The sequence below is a fragment of the Arachis ipaensis genome, chromosome B08, assembly GCF_000816755.2.
Source record: "Arachis ipaensis cultivar K30076 chromosome B08, Araip1.1, whole genome shotgun sequence".
Lineage (NCBI taxonomy): Eukaryota > Viridiplantae > Streptophyta > Magnoliopsida > Fabales > Fabaceae > Arachis > Arachis ipaensis.
Genome location: NC_029792.2, coordinates 123,947,895 through 123,955,325, shown reverse-complemented (window position 1 = coordinate 123,955,325; position 7,431 = coordinate 123,947,895).

Sequence of the window (7,431 nt, the reverse complement as noted above, 5' to 3'; positions counted from 1 at the left end):
AATTGAAGTAAAATATCATTATATTAGAGATCATTCTCAAAAATGTAATATAAAATTTAAATTTACCAAAATTAAACTTTAGATTGTTGTTGATAATAAATTTGAATTTCTTAAAAATCTTATGAACACGAGAAAAGAAAATTGCTTAAGTTATACATTCATGTTTCATATATGCTTTGATATCTCAAGCACAAGTGTCCATATATTTGTGTTATATTTTATATGTTTTGAATATATTTTATAAAATTTAATTTTAATGCTATGTTAAATTAAAATTTTTTTAGACGTCCATTTAATTACGTAGCATCGCATTAGCAAAAACAAAAGCATGTGACTTGTTGAGGAAATTCTTCATTCTCTAAAACAAGCATGTGTGACTTATTTTTTGGTGTAATCATTTCAGGTTCATTACTTCGTTGACATACACAGTTCTTGAGGCGTATGGACAATTGGACAACACATTTGATATTTAGCATAGAAATGTTCATTTAGCAAATTTTAAATTTTATGTTTAGATTAGGTAATATAGTTAAAATATAAGTTGTAATTTAAGTTTAATGTTAGTTATCTATATAACCTTTTATTTAAAATTAAAATTTAATAAAAAATAAATAAATAACAATCTTGTACCAAGTGAATACTTTATGAAAAATACATATGGAATACGTTCTTAAAAATTTATAAGTTTTTTATAGTAATCTCTTATAAAAATATGGCAAAAATATAATTAATCCACAACAAAATTGTAGACTTCGACACTATAAATTTTCAAAATGTACAATTCAATACCCTAAATTTGTCAAATGTTTCATAAAAATCCTGTCTACTAAGAGTTTTCTCCAAAATTACCCTTCCACCAAGAAATAATTTTGATGGTAAAGTAACAGTGCAAAACAGATCACATGAAAGGACAATTGTGAAGCAAAAATTGATAAAGTCCTTTCTGCACCATGGTGAAATTATTGAGATAAGTCTCAATGTAGTCCCTGAAGTTACACTCGAGCCTCATAGTAGTCCCTAAACTTAAAAGTTCCTCAGAGTCATCCCCGAACTTGCACTCCGGGACTCAAAGTGGTCCTTCCGGCAATTTCAGCACACGTGGCGCAACCGGAAAGCTTAGCTGGCAGCGTTGGTGACACGTGGGACTCACAACGGCTAGCTGATGTGGCAGAGTAAACTCTTCCGACTCAATTTGGTCCCTCAGGTGAAGTTAAAACCCTAATCCCCTTTTTTGAAGGCCACATTGTTCACTCTGCTGTCTCCTCATCAGTGCTGTGTTCTTCTGTTCTCCCTCTCTGAAGCCCGAAGGTTATGGCTAGCACGAGCAATGCAGCTGGGAGCTCAAACAACCCACGATCATTTGGAAGCATCATGAGGAGAATGAACAGAAATAGAGAAGCTCGTTTGCCAAAAATGAAAAAAAAATCATGGGAAGCCTGGTTTCTCTGAAAGAGGTAAGCCAAAAATGAAAAAAAAAAATGTGGTTCCTCTGTTTTTTGATATTGTTGTTAATCTAATATTCACAAAAGTTCAGGCCATTTTTTTTATTGTAATTGGTGGGTATGAACGCCTCTGTTCTGTTCTCTGTGCTACGGTTTGATCACTACTGGCTTTCGTAGTAGTTTGGCAAAGAAAATTGTAGAGTAGGAGTGTTTCTTATGTTTTGATAATATGAAAACGTGTTCTTTATGTGTTAGAGTTTACTGCTCTTAGTGGAGGAGTTTTCAAACTGTTAATGTGTTTCAGGACAATGACTCTTATCAATGAATTTGTTAAACAGAGTTTGCATGATCACAGTAGAAGTAAAGATCTTTTGGGAGTTAAAATTTTTTGTAACTCTGATAATGGATTCTGAATTTGACTGATTTACCTAATTGCCTTTCTTTGTATTGGGTTGGTTTAGTTAAACTGAATGTAATGTGTAATGCTGTTTAGTTAAACTGAGTGTGTGATCATAAAGGATTCTTGCATACATAAGTTAGAGTAATATAAAGTAATAAGTTTTGCAATTGCTAATGAAGTTAACTTAGCTATTGGAATAGTCAAATTGTTTGATAAATTTGGTCTGGACTAGTGGATTAGTTGTGGGAAAGGGTATGTAAATTTGAATGGTTTGATCCACCAAGATTGAAGTTAGTGTCTAGAGAACTGCTATCCTTAGTTACACCAAAATAATGTTCTTGATTTCACACTTTCTTATGTTCACATGACACAAATCATTAGCAACATGATCAAAATAAAAGTGAAATATCATATAATTTAACAGTTAACAACTAACAAAGTTAGGCACTCTATTCAATACCCCGGTCCACAATAACCTTTTCTAATAAAAATTTTGAAAAAAAAAACCACAAAATAATAGAAGACTTAACTTATATTGTTAATTTGAATACAGTGATAATATAGCACAGTGAAATATTAGAGGGAGAAGGAGAAGTAGAAAAGCAAGGGAGTGGTACTTTTGTTGCCAACTGTCAAGTAATGAAAAGGAGAGAGTGAGAGTGATGATGAAAATGGTAGAAGAAGATTAGGACTGAATCAATGCTATGATATGAAGAAGATAACAGATGCCATTTAATGAGCTTTCATTAACTTCTATTTACCATTACTATTTCTAGATGGTTTTTCTTGTTTCATCTCCACCTTCAATGTTGTATATTATTTTATTTTTTAACCTCTCTAGTTAGTGATTACTTTAGCTCCAAATTTGGCAGATTTTCTTTATTTCTGTGTGCCTTTTTTTGTTGGTGGTAAGTTGTAGTTGTATATATATATTTCCCTCAGTTTCAAAAGAAAAAAAAAGGGTCTTGGTCTTGGATTTTGTGGGGAACTACACGGAGAGTGAAGTTTGGTGCCTGTCCTTGTGATTTATTTGCCAGTTTGATTTAAGGCACATATTGCTGATTATATATGCTGAATTAATCCTGGACTGATTATATGATGTTAATATACTGGGCTGCTGTTTATATATGCAGAATTAATCCTGGACTGATTATATGCTGCATAATATTCTGTCAATCTATTGTTACTTATTTATCCTGTTCTGCATAATGTTCTGTAACAGTGCTGTGTAGGGACTAGTTTGATGTCACTTACATAAGTCTAGGGACTAGTTTGATGTCACTTGAACAAGTCTATGGACTATTTTGATGTCACTTATATAACTGTAGGGACAGTTTACTGCCCGAAAATAACTATCTGACCCCTTCTTTGGTATCTGAAACAGGGCCTTATAAATGCAGTTAAGGAGGTTTTTCAGATGTCCATCACAGATTCTGTGTTTGGCATCTGTGGAAGAACTTCAATAAGCAATGGAAGGATCTCCAGCTTAGAGGGCTACTTTGGGATTGTGCAAGGTGTACTAGCCAAGATGGCTTCCTTGATATCATCAAAAAGATTGAAAGGGTTAATAAGGAAGCTTGGGAGTATTTGAACAAGTGGCCCTATGCAAGGTGCAACACAGGGAACTGCTACAAGGCTTGCAAATTTCATGAAGTTTGTGTCCAACCCTGGATTCAAGGCACCCAGATACAAAAAATGAAGATTAAGATGATTATGTTTAGAAAAAACATGCTGTTTTTTTTTTTATCTATTTTGTTGATGTTGTTTATAATGCCTAAAACATTGTCCCAGTGTTGGGAATTTTATAATTTGAATTTTATCAGGTCAATATGTCAACAACTTTGATATACTTAGTGTTTTGGCTCTATATTGTGTCTTTTTTGAGTCAAACATTACCAATTGAATTATGACTTTATTGAATTGAGTTTTTTCAGCCTTTTGTTTATATCTTATCCTCTGTTACAAACTTAAGAGTAGTTCAAATCCTGTCCATTTCTATTTCATTGAAAAGAAGTCCAGGAACAAAAGTATGCATATAATCAAACACTTTAATTTCCATTTCTTTCAAACAAAAGGATAGGAACAAGTACATGAACAAGGAATGCATATAACATGCATGTCATTTATTTTTTGCTAGATACAGTTGACTCTGCTGTCTATCCAGCTTTAATACAAGAACACCAATTACAATCAGCAGCATGAACACAAACATCAAAATTTCCCCCATTTTTAGAACCCTAATTTCAACTTCTAATTTACCAAATTTTCAAGCCATCTTCATCTTCCATTCTTCATCATCAACTGAATGTCTTGTTCTATCATCACATGGCATGGCATCTTCTAAAACTTTATCAACCCACATAAACAATCCACACCATTTCTTACCCACAGTCTGCACATCAAAGAAAATTCAATCAGCAAAATTTATATCCATAAATACAGCAATCAACAACAATAATACTTACATTGTAGTTCGGGCAACCCAGGAACGGTCTCCCTGGATTAGAATCCGTCCCTGACCACCGCAGCACGGTCTCGACCCGCAGGCATACCATTATGGCAAACGAGCTTCTCTGTTTCTGTTCATTCTCCTCATGATGCTTCCAAACGATCGTGGGTTGTTCGAGCTCCCAGCTGCATTGCTCGTGCTAGCCATAACCTTCGGGCTTCAGAGAGGGGGAACAGAAGAACACAACACCGATGAGGAGACAGCAGAGTGAACAATGTGGCCTTCAAAAAAGGGGATTAGGGTTTTAACTTCACCTGAGGGACCAAATTGAGTCGGAAGAGTTTACTCTGCCACATCAGCTAGCCGTTGTGAGTCCCACATGTCACCAACGCTGCCAGCTAAACTTTCCGGTTGCGCCACGTGTGCTGAAATTGCCGGAAGGACCATTTTGAGTCCCGGAGTGCAAGTTCGGGGATGACTCTGAGAAACTTTTAAGTTCAGGGACTACTATGAGGCTCGAGTGCAACTTCAGGGACTACATTAAGGCTTATCTCGAAATTATTCAATCTCTTGGAATAAAAGGATAAGAATAATATATTTTGTTTTAGTGCATGCTATGGTGCCTATATATATATATATATATTTATCTAATTTACTAAAAAAAGATAAAAATTAATATTTAATTTAAAAAATATTAAAGTAAAGAATTTTTAAATATTTAAAACTTACCATAAAAGGCAAGTAAGTTCGACAATTTCGGCACCAAACTTATCGACACTAAAGAATTTGCCTTTTATTTTTGTCCATATTAGAAACTAAACCGAAGCAGAGGCAGTGAATTCATTAGAAACAAATTAAGAAAAGAGGATAAGAGAAAAAGGATTTGATTTTGCATAGCAGTTGATTGATACAACACAAAATCATAGATTGAAATTTTTACATATTTATCAGGAAACACTTGCAAGGCCATATTAAAAAAATGTGACTCGTACAAGGAAGCAAAACTAAGAAGCTTAGCTTTTCCAATGAAGAAATGCTAGTGAAACAATAGAATGGTTTTAACCAATGTTTCTCCAATCAAAATAGCTTCATTCAAAATTTAATGCACTCAAGGAATTGTTCGTTGGTATAGAGGTAAACCTCCCAATGCTTCAATCAAAATAACACTTGATTGTTGTGAAAAAATATGTGCAGTCCTGCCCAGAACCACTATTGGCCATAAAAATGAAAAATAATGCATTATATTGGTGATGCTGGGTGGGAATGATTTTATTAACATCAATGAACCATAAATCATAAGATAGCAGTACAGATCAACATGTTGAATTGAAAAATTGGGTTAAAGTGTCAAATGTACTTTGGGGTATGGACCCATATCCAAACATGAAACATGCAATATATATATATATATAGTGTTAGACAGATGACAGAGCAACAAGATAGATCCGGGGGAAAATTCCCCAAATGTTGTAACATCCATAACAAAATAACTGCGCACTTATTATGGCCTTGTAATCTAAATATGTAACGATATAAATTCATTGCTATATAGTACAAACAAAAGGTAGTCTAATGGCCCAATGCTACACCTTATCAAAATTAAAATGTTCAATTATGCTTTCATTTAAACAACATTATTCTTGAACAAATGATCAAATCACATTTTATATTTCTTGAGATAGTAATGTAATCTCCAAGTAATAATAAGACAATCATGTTATGTATACCAGAGCTAGAAGCAAACAACAAGCAGCATAATATAAGGAGAAGAAACGAGTTAATATTCAAAATTAGCCCGTGAAATCTGCATCGAATCTCAATTGATCCTTGAAATTTCAATTGCCTCAATTTAAATCCTGAATTTTCACTTTGTAACTCATGTTAGCTCCTCAAATGATTTTCCCGTTAAATTAACAAAATGAAACAAGTAAATGGAGTTGAAACTCATTTTGGCTCATGAAATTTTTGATCGGCCTCAATTTCGACCTCTAAATTTATAGTTATCCAATTAACACCCTCAAATATTAGATTGTGACCCATGTTTGCCCCTGTAGCTATCTCCATTAACAGAGATCTGATATGCCACGTTAAGTTGACAGAGTGTGTATCTACGTGGCACCTAACTTGCTAGAATGGATGTGTGATGAGTGAATGACGTGGTAAAAGTTGAATGAACTCAATTTCTCTGACAAAGTCTCGAACATATTGGGAAAAGAGGGCTGTAAATTGAGTTCATTTAACTTTTGCCACGTCATTTACTCATCACACATCCATTCTAGCAAGTTGGGTGCCACGTGGATACACATTCTGTGAACTTAACGTGTCATATTAGATCTCCGTTAATGGAAATAGCTACAGGGACAAACGTGGGTCACAATCTAATATTTAAGGGTGTTAATTGAGTAACTATAATACTTGATGGTCATTTCCACATATCCATCCCGGCATGCCCTACTTCTCCAGAAAACAATAATAGTATTGATATAAAATTACCATAATCAATGATTTGCAAGGAGTAACAACGATACCAAGAGCAAGTACAATTTGACATCACGTATTAAAGGAATTATTGGACTAGAATAGGAAGCAGATCAAATGAATGATCCTAAAGCAGTAAATTCCAATTGAAACATAAACATAGTACTTGGATAAATAAATTCGATAACATTAATTGATGGTTTCAGTGGCTAAGAGAAGGGGGTTGAATCTTAGCCCCCTTTTTTATGTTGCTAACACTTGCTGAATTCAGAGGAGACTTTTCTGTTTTAGCTCGTCTCTGGACACGAGACTTTTCGTTTTTGCTCGTCACTTGCCACGAGACTTTTTGTTTTGTCTCGTCACTTGGCACGAGACATTTTAGTTTTTGCTCCTGTGCAGTAGAAATCATAAATGGAGTTGGAGAGAAGAAAGATTACACCCAGATATATCCTGGTTCAGCTGCTAAGTGCAGTGCAGCCTACATCCAGTCTCCATCACAAACATGATGGAATTTCACTATAATCAATCTGATTACAACTTGTAAAGTGCTAACCCAACTTACAAGGGGATTCCCACAGAATCATGAAACACAACATAGATGAACAAAGGAACTCTAAGACATCTATGGCTTTTTCTTTTAATTTTGCACTCTCTGCCTTTTT